The sequence below is a fragment of the Dermacentor albipictus genome, chromosome 1 (assembly GCF_038994185.2).
Source record: "Dermacentor albipictus isolate Rhodes 1998 colony chromosome 1, USDA_Dalb.pri_finalv2, whole genome shotgun sequence".
Taxonomy (NCBI): Eukaryota; Metazoa; Arthropoda; class Arachnida; order Ixodida; family Ixodidae; genus Dermacentor; species Dermacentor albipictus.
The window spans coordinates 237,591,953-237,608,495 of NC_091821.1; the positions used below are offsets into that span (position 1 = coordinate 237,591,953).

General features: G+C 49.4%; 1 long non-coding RNA gene across 2 annotated transcripts in view; it reads left to right on the forward strand.

Moving 5' to 3' along the window:
* The first annotated feature begins 724 nt into the window (after positions 1-724).
* The window catches only part of LOC135901229 (uncharacterized), a 32,872-nt gene continuing 17,053 nt past the window's right edge, over positions 725-16,543 (forward strand). For both annotated transcript variants that reach the window (XR_010564053.1, XR_010564052.1), the window contains exons 1-2: positions 725-884; positions 16,263-16,382. This is a non-coding gene — a long non-coding RNA (uncharacterized lncRNA). The remainder of the gene's footprint in view (positions 885-16,262; positions 16,383-16,543) is intronic.

Genomic DNA, 16,543 nt, shown 5'->3' on the forward strand with positions numbered 1-16,543 from the left:
TGCCTAAGCAGACACGCGGAAATGCGACTAGTATTTTTCAGTTCGGTGCAATTAACATATTAGTCATTACTCTTTATAGTTATGCAAATGCCTGCTTAGGTGGCGTCTACATATACTTATTAGTAAACGACTAAATATATTGCATAATTTATCATTTCACACTTCGCACACAATTTCTCGCTCCACCGAGCCTTGAGGCTGCGGCACTCAACAGACAATCACATGCATGCGAGGCGCGACGTAGGCGCGACGCGAATAAAATGGCGCTGATGGCCCCGTTTTGCTTGCGTAACGTGACGCCAACTTGACGTTTTGCCCAAGAAACTGAAATTAAGGCACTGAACGTAAGGTTCTCGGTAAAGCAAAACAGTTTTCCTCCGCAGTAAAAATAAAGCAGCTAGCTCAAAGCCAACGATTACTCCGTCAAAAACGCTTCTCGCTTCCGTCGTCTGCTGCGTACATTAAGCCATCGTCCGCTTGCCCGGCAAACGGAATGAGTCATCGTATGTTGGCGCCAACGCGCTTGTTTTCTTGCTTGAGACAACGTACGCGACCTAACAGTGGTGATGCGCGCAAGTTCCAGGCCACGTTATCGCTACCTCGTGAAACGCAAGTGACTCAGCCCAACTCGGCTGGCTGAGAAACGGCCAAATATCACCGATAACGTTGCGCGTGCCAGAGATATCCACTTGCGCGACACAAGCGCCGGCGCTGCCATCTCTTGTTCACTTTGCTGGTTACTTGCACCACGGGAGGAAACTTCAAGGGGGCTCGCTTGGCGACAGGTCCACTTGCTGACAGTGCGGCTTGCCACGGTATCTACTTTCGGCCTGACCAACCCAAACGCGGTCACCGTCACCTCATGCGCACTTCGACAGCAAGTTGTAAGTTCTACGCCCTTTTCACATTGTGATTTCAACGCCGCCTTTACTGTAAACGTGATCATTAAAGTTGCGCCTAGCGTTAGGTCTAACGCTAGGCCTAATCTTGGCCTTGGCTGCTCGACGTGACACCGTCGTCATGGGGCCACCATCGCAAGTCGACGCATCCTTAGAACGCATGGAAATTGACGTTCTGAAAAGCGAGACCGCGCAAAGAGATGACGACTCCAGCGTCTCTTGTGTTGACCAGCCGTAAGCTAAGCAAGCGAAACTAGCCCCAGGCGCGGTCGCAGCCGAGACGCTGGCAGCCAGCGCCGGAGCAGCGTTGGCCAGACACCACGGAGGCACCCGAGACGCAAGTAGCAAATCACAGCGAGACCCCAGACGCAGCCGAGACGCAGGCAGTCAATGCGACCCAATGGCAAACTGTACCAGGCAAGCGGCAGGCTATTAAGGAGCGGGAGGCAGAAAACTTCAAGTACCTTAAAGAATTGCCATACCATGTAGTTGTCATTAGGCCCACGGAGAGGCGCAACATTTCGTCATTTCCCCGCGCCACACTAGCCACTGCACTGAACAAACTTGCGGTTGACGCACATTTAGCTAGGCTAGTGGTCTGCAAACCTGACAGCAGAAGCAACACGATCACGGCTATTGTGAAAGAACAGCAGCATGCTGTGAACATTTCGAGGCAAGTCAAGACGCTATCCGATCCGAAGTGGGTGTTACGTTTCGCCTACGACGCGCGGTGTAGCCGGCGCGGATGCAACGGTCGCCGGGGCTTCGTTCAAAGCGGCGGACATTTTGGCCCGTTCGGAGCGGCCGCGACGCATCCCCGCCGAGCGCGTCCCGGCATGTTCAGTGCCACGTGTCTTTGTGTGTGCGTGTGTGTGCCCACGCTTGTCAAAGCGCGGCAGCCGGGGAGAGGAGCTCCCCAAGTGTGAAGCGAGGAGGTGTGACAGGCGCCGGCCCGGCTGATGCGTCACTACACTCGTCTCTAAGTGTCTCTCAGCTCATCCGTGCCTCGCTGTCACGTGGTGTCATCCCGTGACCTTCCTTCTTGCCCGCGACGCCAAGAGTATAAAAGCAGCTGCCCCCGGACGCCAAGAGGGAGGCTCCGAATTCTTCCGTCGAGAAGAGTGCTCTTCCGTCTCTCCACTTCGGTCGACCTGACCGCCCGCTCTTTGCGATGCTAGAATAAACAAGTTGTTCTGTGAGCAGTCGACTCATGCTTTGCCGGGACCTTCGGATGCTTCCAGTGTGCCCCAGGCCGCCAGGCCAACGCTACCCTTGGGGCTTGCGACCCGTTTGCAACAACGGGCGCCAGCGGTCCGATTGCAATAACGGGTGTCAGCACTGAGGTTCCAACAACCGGTGCCATCGGTGGGATTACAACATGGGGTACTGTCAATGTCACTAGCTACATGGCACCTCCAAAGAACACCGTGCGGTTTGTTATACACCAGGTTGAGCCTGGTAGCACCAACCGGGATCTCATGGAAAACATTTTCTCCCCGCATGGCACAGTTCTTGCAGCGAGGATGTTAGGCAAAACCAGCACAGCCCTCGTCACGTTAGAGGCACCTAGCATTCCGCAAAGGGTCTATTATTATAACTGCCCGCTCAAGACCCACCCATTCAAGAACAGGCCGGTATTGTGCCTTTCTTGTCACAAAAGTGGCCACATGCAAACATTTTGTCCAAACCAACCGGTGTGTTCCCAGTGTGGAGTCGACCATGACCAAGACACCCAGTGCGGAGTGCCTTTTTGTGTCAGTTGCCAAGAAGAAGGCCATATGGCAACAAGCCCCACGTGTCCGTACAGAGCATGGCGCCTTCGCCTCGATCAGTACGGTTAAGAAGCCCAAAGCGACGATATGAGGCCACTAGACGTAATAACAAAAGGTCAGTCACCCCAGCAATGCACAGACAGGAATCGAAGTCACCAGCACCACAACAGGAAGCAAGCGGTCAATCCAAGCACCATCCACACAAAACACCGAGTAGGCACCGCAGTCCGCCAAGTCAACCGAAGCAACCTCGGCAGTCACTATCTAAGCTTGACCAAGCTATAGCCAAAGTGCAAGCCGATCTAGAGAAGGCACGGTCCTTGTTGATTACGACACAACGTGCTTTCAACGAGTTACTAGAAGAAAAGAAAAAAAAGTCGAAAGCTCAGAGAAGTTTCAGAAGGCATCAGCTAGATTCTGGGCCAAAAACCCCCTGACCAGCCCTACTACTCTTCCAATGCCGGCGGATAAGACCTCTGCTCCTCCAAACCCATCCCCACAAAAGGTATGCCCGCCGCCCACATCGCAGTCGACATACGAAAAACCCAATATGCTTGCGAACGAAAGGATTACGGCAGCATTGGCGGATATCGGGAAAAGACGACGCCCAAGAGAAGAAGCAAGCCGAACAGACCAACGTAACTGCCAACTGACCACAATCGTGACGAAACTGTGCGCACTAGACACGATTAGCAACCAGCTTAGCCAAGTTCACGTAGAAGAGCAGTGGCTCCGCCTTGAGCAAGATTACATTTTACAGCGACTGGACGCCCTAGAAAACAAGCAGCCACCCCCAACCAAGCACATCTCCGCCGGAAAGCAAAGGTCGGCTCCCTAGTAACAGCATAAATATGGCGCCTGTTTCCCCCGAAGATACACCGGACATCCTACAGTGGAATTGTTGAGGTCTTCAAGCCTGTGCATCAGAATTGAATCTATTCGAGCGTATAGGTTATCCCAGTATTCTTCTGCTGCAGGAGACCAAGGGAACATCTCAGGGTCTTCATCACTACAAAGCTGTTTTCTCCCAGCATCACGCATGCTCATTGTGGACAGGAGAAAATACAAGCACAAGCCGCCATTTTTGTACATAAAGACACACCGCATGCGCAGCTGGACACCACCACCTTCTGCACACCACATCAAGAAATTGTGGCAGCGAGAATACGCTACAACAACAAGCATATAGTCATCGCTAGCGCATACTACAGACCATCGGCAAAATCGCAGGATACAAATTATGATTGGTTATGGCAGCTGAAACACGCTTACCCATTCTGTTAGGTGGGGGCTTCAATGCGCCGCATGAAACATGGGGCTACCGAAACTCAAGCTCAAAAGGAACAAGACTTAATGCAGCCACGGAAAAGGCAGGGCTTTTGTTGGTCAATGATAGACTATACCACGCGACGCAGTATGCAACCTGGGCAACGTGACACGATTCCAGACCTGACCTGGCACCCTGGAAACATCATTAAGGATTGGCGGTGCGGCCATGAGGCAACGGGTAGTGATCATTACCCAATTTGGAAAACGAAGACTCGCGCCAACATCTCCTTATATCATATCAATAAAAAAAAAGACTCGCTACTCAAACAGTCAATTGGCAAAAGTTCAGAGAAGCACTCGATGAACATCTAGAGGAACTTCTTGTTGAGGACTTCCTGCGCAGGGCCAAATAACAAGCCACCACTACCACACTGGTAACAACAGATGTCCCCACACCAGATACCCACCTCCTCAACCTCTGGGAGAGCAGGAAGCAGGCAGAGCAAGAATACCTATTATCAAGAAAGGATTATAAAAAATTGCTGACTTTGCGCAAAAGAACAGCAGAGGCGAGACGATACGCTAAGCAGCTTCAATTTCGGTGGGGGCTTCAGCCCCCACCGAAATTTTTTCGTGCTGTCCATGCACCGCCGACCAAAGCAACCCCCGGCGCCGGAAATCATTCTGGATTTTGTCTAGAACGTCCTTTTCACGCTCGAAAAGCCATTTCACCGAAAAAAATTACGAACTCGGGCTGGATTTCGCGGCAATGCCCATGCACCGGGAGTCACATAACGGAAGCAACCCCATCCGAGCACACAGATTCAAGGACGTTTTGATGGCGAATGGGCTCGCCGCGGCATCTCGAGGAGGTCGCGGAATCTACACTCTATCATGGAATCTACGGAGCGCGTGATTGTCAATTCCGGAACTTGATGGTTCTCATAAACTTTTTATGTGAAAGGTGCATTGACATTTCCAAACGTGTTCTTTATATTTCCAAACGTGTTCTTTATATTTTCAATCGTGGAACTTTGTAAGTTTAATGTTCCCATAAATCTTTGACGCCAAAGGTTCATTAAGTCTTCCAAAGTCGTACATCGGACCATGTAACGAGACAAGCCAAATCAACACACTATCAGACAAGTTGACAAAGCCCGCAGAGAGGCCCGTTGAGACGAAGCGTTGTGGTGGTTCATTCGTGCCGTCATGTCACATAAAAAAATATCAACATTTTTCTTTTCGCCTGCGCCAAAGCACCCAGTGAAGACACTAAGGCCAGCCGAGGTAACTACGTTCTTATTTATTTTTTCTACTTTGACTTTTAATCGCGAGGGCATTCAGCCTCTTCAATTTTTTTCGTTCTCGCTCCCCTACCCACGGGCTGCCAGAGCCAGCCAGAGAGTTTGTATAGGTGTTCTGTGGCCAGAGCTCATGCGTTTTTCTCGTGTTGCCCCGACCACCGCACGGCGCACTTCGGTGCGCGTTTGGTTTTCTCTGGCCGAGTACATTTTTGCCTGGCAGAGTTTTCGACGCTTTCCAGCGAGCAGACGAGAAAAAGAAACAATGGTCGCTCGCCGCCATCACTGTGGGGACTCAACGGGTTGCACCGCGTTCGCTTGAGCGCAACCTCACCAAAAAGCCTTGTCTCGCCGGAATAGGATACCGGGCCGTAGCGCATGGTTCTTGGTGGACCAAGCCTCTCGTGTTTTCTTCGATATTCCTTTAATAGCCACATTAGTTGCCCAAAGTAGGCATGCGATTGTGGCCGACATACTTTCCTTTGCATTTTTTGTTCATTACGGAGCCCCCGCCCCACAAAAGGAAAAAAAAGACGTTGTTGCGGCGCAGCGAATTGTCGCATGGTGAAAGTTCTATTATGTTACTTCTTTTGCGGAAAGTAATGGGCCATGGGATGCTTCAGCTGACGGATACTCTTATTATATTGTTGCGATAGCAATTATATGACAATCTAGGCGCATTCCTGCCGTCGCCCTCATGTTCGGCATAAAGTCCAAGGGCGATAACATCGTGACCGCGCGCCGCATGCTGTATGTGCGAATGCAAGCGTGTGGGAGGTGGGGGGGAATGGGTGAGCCGACGATGGTGGCTCAGTCTTATGTGCGCAAGGGAGAAAAGAGAGGAGCAAGCGCGCCGCTTTCCGTCGCGCGCGATACATCGGGTGGAGTGGATGGAATGGGGGAGGGATCTAGGATTCTTTGAATGTGTGATTGCGCAACATGTTTATTTGCCTTGTTTGACCCATTATATACCGTGACTTTTTCTTAGATACGTAGATTTATTGCAGACTTATACGTATGTTTAGATATCTTGTTGCGAGGTTTTGTGCATACGTGCAGTGAACTTTGTTTCCAGTGGCACTTTTTTGCCCTTTATCAAGCTGTATCTTCGCATTTGTATATTTCATTGTATCTTCGCATTTCCAATGTACCAGGGCGAGTCAAATGAAAGTGAGCTTACCCACTCTGCGCAATTATGGTTCTGTTCATTATCTGCAAGGCCTACGCGTAGCATACAGGCATATCTCATTTACAAAAGTGTCACGCAGGTGTGAGTATAAGTGTTCTTTAATGCGCTCATACACTGGGTTGAACATGGTTGCATGACGTAATGGACGCTCCAGAAGTTGAGCAGCGTGGTGCCGTGAGGTTTTTGACAGCTGAAGGTGTTTCCCAAAAAGAAATTAGTCACCGTATGGCTGCCGTGTACATTGAACATTGCATTTCATTGGCCACTGTGAAGCGTTAGAACAAAAGGTTCAAAGAAGGACGTGAAAGTTGCAAAGACGATCCCAGACCGGACCAAAGCCGTCGTGCAATCACCCCTAACAAATTTGCAAAGGTTGATGAGCTGATGACACAAGAACGGAGGATAAGCATCGATGAACTGGCAGATCGTGTAAACATCAGTCACGGTTCGGTTCACCGTCACCATTCACGCTATAATTCATGAACGCCTCGGTTATTGGCTCTTGTGTGCGCAATGGAGTCCGAAGATTTTGAACCACCGCCAGAATACGGAGAAGTTCGGCGCTGCCTTTACTCATCTGATCCGGTATCGCAATAAGGGTTACGATTTCTTGTCTGCAATTGTGATCGGAGACGAACCATCATGCCACTACTACGAGCCTGAAACACGACGGCAAAGCTTACAGTGGAAACATTCGAGTTCACCAGCCCCAAAGAAAGCAAAGGCTGTCATTTCCTCCGGAAAGGTGTTGTTGACTTTTATTTTTTGATCGTCGGGGGCCATTAGAATTTGCTAAATCTTGAGAGACTATCAATTGTTTCCGATATTGTGAAACGCCGGATCGGCTGCGTGTCGCAATCAAGAACAAACTACGTGAAAAATTGACGAATGGGGCCATCTTGTTCCACGACAATGCCCGTCCCCACGTCGCTGACTGGGTAATACAAAACTGGCAAAGTTCAAGCGGGAAACGCTGCAACATCCGCCATACTGCTCATACCTGTCGCCTTGCGACTTCCATATTTTGGGGCAACCGAAAAAACAGCTCAAGGGAACCAGATTCGTCTCGGATGATGACGTGAAAGTCAGTTGCAGACGTTTTGAAGCAACAACCCCAGGAGCTTTATGAGACGGGAATTACGCGACTCGTTAGTCAATGGGTCTAACGTCTAAATGCTCAAGGAGGCTACTTTTAAATAAAGTACCCCGTTTGTCATATATTCGCATTGGCTCCCTTTCATTTGACTCGCCCTCGTATATTCTGCTGAACCCCTGCTTCTTATACGTGTTCTCTGTTGCGACTATAATTTCGGTGCAATTACTCACGATACACGACCGGTGACAGCTGCTCCTGCGTAATACATTGGAACAAATGACAGCGTCATTGAGATTTTTCACTGGCCGTTGCATATGTACAAGAATGTAAACAAGAATCTTGAATGACAAAGTTTCATTAACATATTTGTCCTCAACTTGTTCATTTCATGGCCCTTACATTTTTCATATCAGTGGCGTGCACTGCTTTGCTGGTTTCGAACTGATGTAGTTCTAAAGTTCGTGTGATATTTTGTTTACTTACTAAATAGACAAAAAACATGGAAGCATTGCCATCAGTTATGTTGGGCACAATTTTTGGCACATATTAGTATAACATTTTATTAAAAAAATACATATTTTACTTGTATTGACAGTGCGTAGCGTTCAAGAATTCGTTTGCAGAAATGGCAATGCAGTTATTTTTCATGTATTTGATCCCTAGGCAAATTGTTTAAGAGGAAGCTTTAGCTCGGGCCCAACTCCGACGCGGCCTATTCAGATACATGTAAAACGCAGAAACGCTTTTCTGAGATAACTCCTGAATCGCTTTTAATGAAATTTGTTGCATTTGAGAGAGTAACTTAAGTTCTAGTGTCTGTTGGAAACGGAATTTCGATTTAGGGCCCGAACTTTGTTTAAAATATTTTGAAAAATTCGAAACTTCGAAAAATAAAGAAGCACGAAGTTTACAAATTAATAGCTCTGCATCAATAACAGATATCACAGTTCTGTAAACGGCATCCATTACACCATTCAAAGCGGACAAATTCGATATGTCTATTTGTATCTTATGTGAATTGGTTATGTTATGTACAAGGGTTCTGCAAAAGCCGTATTTCCATAATACTTAATTTTTTTAGACTCATGTGTAACGCCAATTTTGTCCGCTGTACATTTACTATTATGTGCAATTCACAGAATTGCGATATCAATTTTCATTGCTGATTTACAGAGTTGTAAACTTCATTGTTTCGTTTTCTGAAAATTTTCGATTTTTGCCACTTTTCAATAAAATATTGACGACCTAAATCGAAAATTCGAAACAATCACTAGAATTTAAGTTTTTCTTTTAAATGCAACAAACATAATCAAATTTGGTGAAGTGGTTGCCGAGAAAAATGAATTCTCCTTCTACATGTATTTAGGTAGGAGCATCCGACCTAATGTTTCCTCTTAGGAGGAGGCCGAGCTGCATTGTAAGCCCCCCCCCCCCCCCCCCCCGAACGAAATTTCTGGCTACGCCACTGCCACCCTGCTATTATAAAAGCAGTCGAAAGTACTCGAGCAGGCACCAGAATTGTAAACTTCGTGAAAGCATTCTTAAAAGACAGGACATATGAATTTCAGCTATCTCCCGGTCATTTAGCCAGGCACTTCACCAACTCTGTAGGATTTCCACAGGGGTCAGTCATCTCCCCTACACTCTTTAATGTCGTCATGGCGAAGATCGCGTGGAAGTTAAACGCAGTTGAAAACGTTTGGTTTACAATGTACGTTGATCATATAACCCTGTGGACGACCTGTAGGCTCAGTTCAGCTGAACAAGTAACAACGCTACAAAATGCACTGGACATAATTGATCAGGAGCTGAAACCAACAGGCATGAGGCCCTCGCCGGAGAAGACGCACTACATCACGATGCATGACAAACATGGAAGGTCCGACGTAACCCTTTACTTCGATGGCCACCAAATTCGCCTACCGGAAGAGGGATACCTCAGAATATTGAGCATCCCAATCAACAAGGGCGGCACGGCAAGCACATGGCTGCAACATTTGAAGCAGCAATGGAAACCGATGGTGCACCTTATCAGGAGGCTAACCCACCACAGCGGAGGTGCAGGAACAGAGGTTGCACGGCGGCTTACGGTAGCTGTTCTCATCGCCAAGATAAGGTACGGAGCCCCACATTACGACCTGACGGCCGCAAACTACAAGCAACTTGACAAGCTACACAACATGGCTATGAGGGCAATCACCGGCCTACCAATACACGCAAACATAGAAGACCTGCACAGATACTCCGGCCTCCCGACGGTGGAAGCATTGGTTAAAACCCACAAGGATAACCATGAAATGAGGCTGAAGAACACGTGGAATGGTCAGCGATTGCTATCTGCACTGCATGGCACCAACCTGCACCTGCCAGAGCTGGATCACCTCCTTCCACCCTGGGATGAAATAAGGTTTACGGAACCCAGACCACTACCTACGAACACCAAAGGCGAAGGCAGGGCACACAGACAACAACGTGTTCGAGACACGCAACAAAAGCATGAAGGAACAAAAACATATACTGATGCTGCGTTACAATACGATGAACATTCAGGAAAAATGTATGCTGCTACCGCTTTTTACAGAGAAAACGGGCAAGCACACGCCATGAGCCACAGCGGCTATGCTTCCTGGACAGCCACCGATCTTGGAACTACTGGCCATCGAAGAAGCCATTCAACTCTGAGGCGCGCACCGAAGACACGGTTCACATCTACACCGACAGTCAAGAGGCCGTCAAGCAACTGAACTCCCGATCCTACACGACTACCATAGCGCACCGCATAAAACAAGCCTGCCGCCACCTGTGGGACAATAGACATGCACGCATTTTCGTACACTGGACACCTGGTCACAACATGAGGGGAGCGGGGAACAGGGCGGCCCATGAAGCTGCAGGCGAGAAAATTGGAGAAGACCGTCATCGCAGCCGTGAAGCGAGCCCGTCCCTGCTGGACCATACCTATAGCTCCCCGTCATCCGTCGTTGTACCAGATCAACAGATTGCCCGGTTGAAACACGAGAGGAAGGAGGAGGGAAAGAGATAAGGAGAAGGCAGGGAGGTTAACCAGAATAACGTCCGGTTTGCCACCCTACACCGGGGGAATGGGAAAGGGGAAAACAAAGATAACAGGGAAAGAGAGGAGGGAATTGGAAAGAAGGAAATTGCGGTGAGTTCGCTGACGTGTGTGGCCTTACAGAAATTGCATTAATAGTCACAGATGGTCGCACAAGCCCGTCGTCCTTAAGTAGCACAAAAGTGCCTTCACCGCTTTATGGGCCGACGGGCGATGGGGGCGGTGTTCCAACAGCACCTGCACAGAAAGCGGCCGATTGTCAAGTTTTTGAAAAGCTTTGGCAAGTTCTTGTCTCTCAGGGGTGTATCGTGGACAGTGGCACAGCAGGTGGTCGATGTTTTCTTCGGTGCCACAGACCTCGCATGCTGCGCTGTCAGTCATTCCAATTAATGTAGAGTATGCCTTTGTGAAGGCAACTCCTAACCAAAGGCGACAGAGAAGCGTAGCTTCACGTCGAGGAAGTCCGAGTGGAGGTCGGAGTTGCAGGGAGGGGTTTAGTCGATGCAGTCGTGTAAGTCGCAAGTTTGGCGAGTTCCACTCGGTCAGTGTGAGACTGCGTGCCAGGTGTCGAAGCTGCATTGCGGCGTCTGTCCTCGAAAGCGGAATTGGAATGCTGTGCTCTTCATGATGTGCTTCACGAGAGGAAGGCTCTACTACGGGAGTCCGTTCCTAGCATCCTTCCTCCCATTCCCACTCGCCTTCCTAGAACAGCCCAGGTTCTCATCCACAAAGCAAGAGCTGAGGCTTCTATTACGCCGGATGTCCTGAGCAAGTGGAGAAGAAAACAAGTTGAATGCCCCAACTGCCCTGCGATCAACGTCGATCTTAAACATATGATCTGGTCCTGTCCTGCCACAGCCACCTTCAGGGACAAGCACACCCTACCTCTAAAGTTGGCATCGTACGAAGACTGGGTCGCACCTCAAGCAAATGCCACCAGAAGAATCAACGCTTTGCTCTCCTTTGCGAAGGAGGCAGGCATCCTTCATTTCAGCTGACCCCCACCCCTATCTTAGGCCTCGGGCCATCCCTTCTAATGAAAGTTTCAATCAATCAATCAATCAATCAATCAATCAATCAATCAATCAATCAATCAATCGAAACTTCAAGGCGCCGCCTTGCGTACATTTCTTTTAATAAATGAGAAAGATGCCGTTGTCATAATCTTTGATTGCGCGAAAAGGCATTAATCTTGATTACAATAGAAACGCAGCAGTGAAAATTGAACAAAGTTGCAGGAAGTTTGCTATGTTCAAGCAACATTATTCCGTATAAACGCGTTCTTTTAAAAAAATGATGGCCCCAAACACAAATGCCAACACCCCCCGAGAGCGATGCAAATGGTATGAGCACACGTTATGAACAAAAGATTTTCATGGGCCCAAACGACGGGGAAAATGCAGCTATACGCTTGCCTCTCGGCCGCCATTGCATATGGATGCTCAATACCATAATTCGAACGGCTCGTCGCACCACAAATTATGGCGGAAAATTTTTGCAATGGCGACCCTGCGCAACGTCATATATTTGACGTTTACGAAACCGCCCTTCCTTAACGCTCCTCACGGGAAATCCCTTCATCCAATCCAAGCAAGCTGACTGCCACCACATATACGCGACATCGCAGATGCTGTGGTGCACTGCACGGGCTTCCGCATGCTACCGTTCGCTTTATTTTTGAAACGCTAAAGTCGCAATATAGCTGCTAAGGACTAGAAAAAGATCAGCGACGATTACGATACTCCCTAACGCGAAATTTAAGCGCAGCTCTATGCGTGTTTTCATTTCACTATATATTGGCTGGCGCGGACAGTCTCGTATAGCACATTCCAAACGAAGCGGTGTGGCGTGACTGCCTCGCTCATCAGGAGATCGCGAGGCAGCACATGGGTGCGATTCAAAGCAGCCGCCGCAGACAGACCAAACCAAGCGCTGCTCATGCAGCACTTTGTTTCCATATATGGTGTCGGTGGACGCGCTCACCGAATGCCATAAGACGACGGCGCGCTACTCTGGCGCCATGTCGTAGCGGTCGTCGCCGCAGAGCCCGTCTTGCACTGCTCTATACTTCACGCTCTCACCGTCTTTCATCCTTCGCTGTGCTCGTTCGCTTGGTTACGCCGAGGGACGCCGACGCCATACGCAGGAGCGGGCGTCTAAAAGCTGCAATCTAAAAAGTATTAGTCTATATAATTTGCTGCTCCACGTCACGTGCCATCTTGACTAAAAAGCAAAATTGTGTTTTGCAAAAATTCAGCTTGCCGGCACAAATTTCAAAGCACGTGACCTATCGACCGCCAATCAGAGTAAAAAAAAATAAAAAGGTTGAAGACAACGAACAGAGGCGGAAACCAGAGAGGCCCACTGCAACGGAACTGTGGCTCCATTTGTCACCACTACGGTCAAAACGACGCAAGGTAACAGATGGCGCCACCGTCCGCTACTAGAGATCGACGCCCTTTGAGCCATGTCGACATGCACTTTAGACTGGCGTTCCTTCAGGCAAGCACATAAATGTTCTGACGCGTCAAACCCGTATTATATTATTGCGGTAGTAATTATATGGACACCCCAGGCGCGTTATTGCCGTCTGCGTGATGTTTCGTATAAAGTCCAAGGGGGGTAACACCGTTGCCGCGCCGTATGTGCTAGTGAAAGCATGCAAGGGGAGCCGACGATCGCGACTTGGCATTGGCGCGTGCGAGCGAAGAAAGCGCAGAGCAAAAGGTCGCGCGAAAGGCCGTGGGGGATGGGAGGGAGGGCAGCGTTCGGCTCCGGCACCAACTGCGTATTTCGCAACCGGACGCACGGGGAACTTAAGATCGCGGCTCAGTCGTGCACGAAAAGGAGGAAAATGGGGAAGCAGCACGGGTGGGAGGGGATAGCGGTTTCTACTCCGTCAGCAACAGCGTACTTGGCCAGAACCACCTAGTCTATGTGGTTCTGACGGCGCGGCGGCGCGCGGTCGCGCGCGCCGTATCTTGAAAGCGGTCTGCAGCCGGTTCATACCTTTGTGCGTACTGTGTTCTTGCCGCTGTTTGCGTTGAAGCGATAGACGGCACGGAGGTCACTTCGTTCGCTGATGCTGCGACGCTTGCTCACGTCAGCGTTTTGACAGCAGGTGTTCGCGGTCATCAAGTGTTATGTGTTTGCCTGGGCGCGGACACCGTGCTTGTTAATTCAGTTAGTAAGCGAATATTTCTAAGTTTATAGCCGATAAGACTAACCTTACTTCGTATAGCTGTCTACTAATTTGCTATCGCAATCGATGCTTCGCCTTTCGGGCGAAAATGCGACTTTTTAATGACTCAACGCATCCTACATGCGTTAGCTCCTTGTGGCTAAACTTCATGCTTCAGTGACGCGACAGCCCTGCATGCCTCCGTCAGCGGCAAAAATTCATCGAAGCTCGCAGCTTCTGTGGTAACCTTTAGTTTCTTCAGAAATCAAATAGATTCTTTTCCCTTCCGTGTGATCTACTGGTGTTATTCCCTAAGCAAGAAGCATGAAATGATGTGATCCCGCCACCAGTGAACCAGTGGCTCCTGCGCATGCAGGAAGAAAAAAAAAACAAGTCGCGGTTTCGCCCGAGTCTAAGCATCGATTGCGATAGCGAATTAGTAGACAGCTATACGAAGTAAGAATAGCAGTTCTATTGGCCGTATAAACTTGTAAACATTCGCTTACTAAATTAACAAGCATGGTGTCAGCGCGCCCAGGCAAACATAACACTTGATGACCGCGGACACTTGCTGTCAAAACGCTGTAGTGAGGAAGCGCGGCAGCAGCAGGGAGCGAAATGACCTTCGAGCTGCCACCCACTTCAACGCGAACTAAGCGGCGAAAACAGCGCACACGAAGCTACCAGCACTAGGCGGACTCTTCCCATCCATTCCCATCGCAGATCGCTTTCAAGATAGGGCCCGCGCCATACGCAGCAGCCGCCAGAGTAGAACGACACCCTCCCCCCCCCCCCCCCGCGGGTGGCGTTTTTACAATTGCTAGTTGTTACAGCGGGCGTGGCACTTTTGACGGCGCTCGACGTTTCTACGCAGGCGCGAGAGAAAATCGGGGCTTTTGCTCCTTGAATGTATGACTCAGCCTAGGCACTACGGAGATTTCTAAGAGCGCGTTCGTTTGTCCCCTAGACATGCCGGCATTGCGAACTGCGGTCGAGTTGGTTTACACGCTCCGCCGCTGGCTTCCCGCGCGTGAGGCAGTGGGCGCGGACGCCGCTTGGTGATCGCTGTGTCTGAAAGGGCAGTGTTTTCACTGGTGTTGTAGAAGTCGCGGGTCGCTTTTTTTGTCGTGACGATAGATCGGATTTTTTACAAGCACTGCTCCAGGAGGGCACATTTAACCGGCAAACGGAGGCCTCACGAGAACACCTGAGGTTATACTAAAGCAGGCGGCGCAGGATCTCCGAGGCACCCAAGCCGTAGCGGTGGGATCAAAGCTAGAAGCAGGGCGGAGCGTGGGTTGGGGCCTCTGCGAGCCCCAACCCACGGACCAGTCAAGCTTCTAGCTTTGATGTCCCCATTGCCGCTTTGGTGTCCTGGAGGCGCCGCCAATAATGCGAAATAATGACACGTTGCTTTCATCAGTAAACACATGATTGAATAAATATAATTGCGTCGAGCCGCCAACATGCGATGCCGCGCCCCGCGACTTCTGCCGGCACGCCTAGGGAAAAGCGCACACAACGCGCGCCAAGAAACTCCTCCGTAGTACCTAGACAGAGTCGTATTTTCAAGGAGCAACTCCCATTTCCTTTCGCACCCGCTCTTACTCGCGCATGCGCGCAAACGTCCGTCGTCTCCGCAAGTGCCACGCCCCGGTGTACCTACTAGCAATTGGAAATACGCCCCTTCCCCCCCGGTGCCTTGCGCGCGACGGGAGACGGCGCGCTTCCTTCCCACTTTCCTCCCTTGCGCGCGCGATTGAGCCGCCATCGTCGGCTAAATCTCGTACGCTTTCACTCGCACATACAGAATACGGCGCGCGGCCGCGATGTTATCGCACTTCGACTTTATACGGGCCATCAGGGCAACGACGACGACAGTAAATGCGCCTGAAGTGTCCTTATAATTGCTATCACAATAAAAAGACTTCCTGCCTCCATGCTCCCATGCCCCAAGTGACTGGGCAGGCTTTGCTAAAATACAGGAGGCTATTATTTCACGGAGACAAATGTGCATGAAATGTTTAGGCAGTTAAAGTAATCACTGATTACATTTTGCGGAGAGAAAAAAATAAAGCCAACAATGACGTTTTCCTCGGTTATTTATCTAATCAATCTGTTTAGTTTATAATAAATTGAGGTCCTGGGTTCCCCCTATTTTTCTCCCTCATATTGTCAAGAGGAATTGCCTATTGCACTTCAGTTTTTGCAAGCTAAATTCCAGGAAAGTTACCCAACCGGAGGTTGATGACAATTATAGATATGAACTTTTGTGCTTGGGATTCCATGGGCACACCGTTTGTCATACGTCCAACAGCTTACACCACAGTTGGACTGACAGATTCAGCACAATGCCAGTTTGTGTTAGTGTGGCATATATTCCTGCACATCTTCGATTTCTAATGAGTTAAGGCACACAAGTGCTGATTATCATCATATCAGCACTCTGCAGCTTCTAACCTAGACAGTATTCTCTTTGCAGATCATACCACAATATCATCTGTGGCGGACAGTTTTTCTTGCTTGGTGTTTCTGTCCCTACAAGTGGAATGGTTGGAAGCTGACTCGGGAGAGACTCTACACCAGCAAGAATTTGAGGATTGTGAGAATTGTTGCTTATGTTTGCTACGAAGGTGCTAGGATGTTGACAGCTCAGTGACATGTGCCAAATGTGTAGCCAGGTTTAAAGCTTATGTGTTACAAAAAAGATGTAATGCAAAAGGATAGAAAGTTGGGCGAGTTGGTACGGTAACTCGTCCTGTC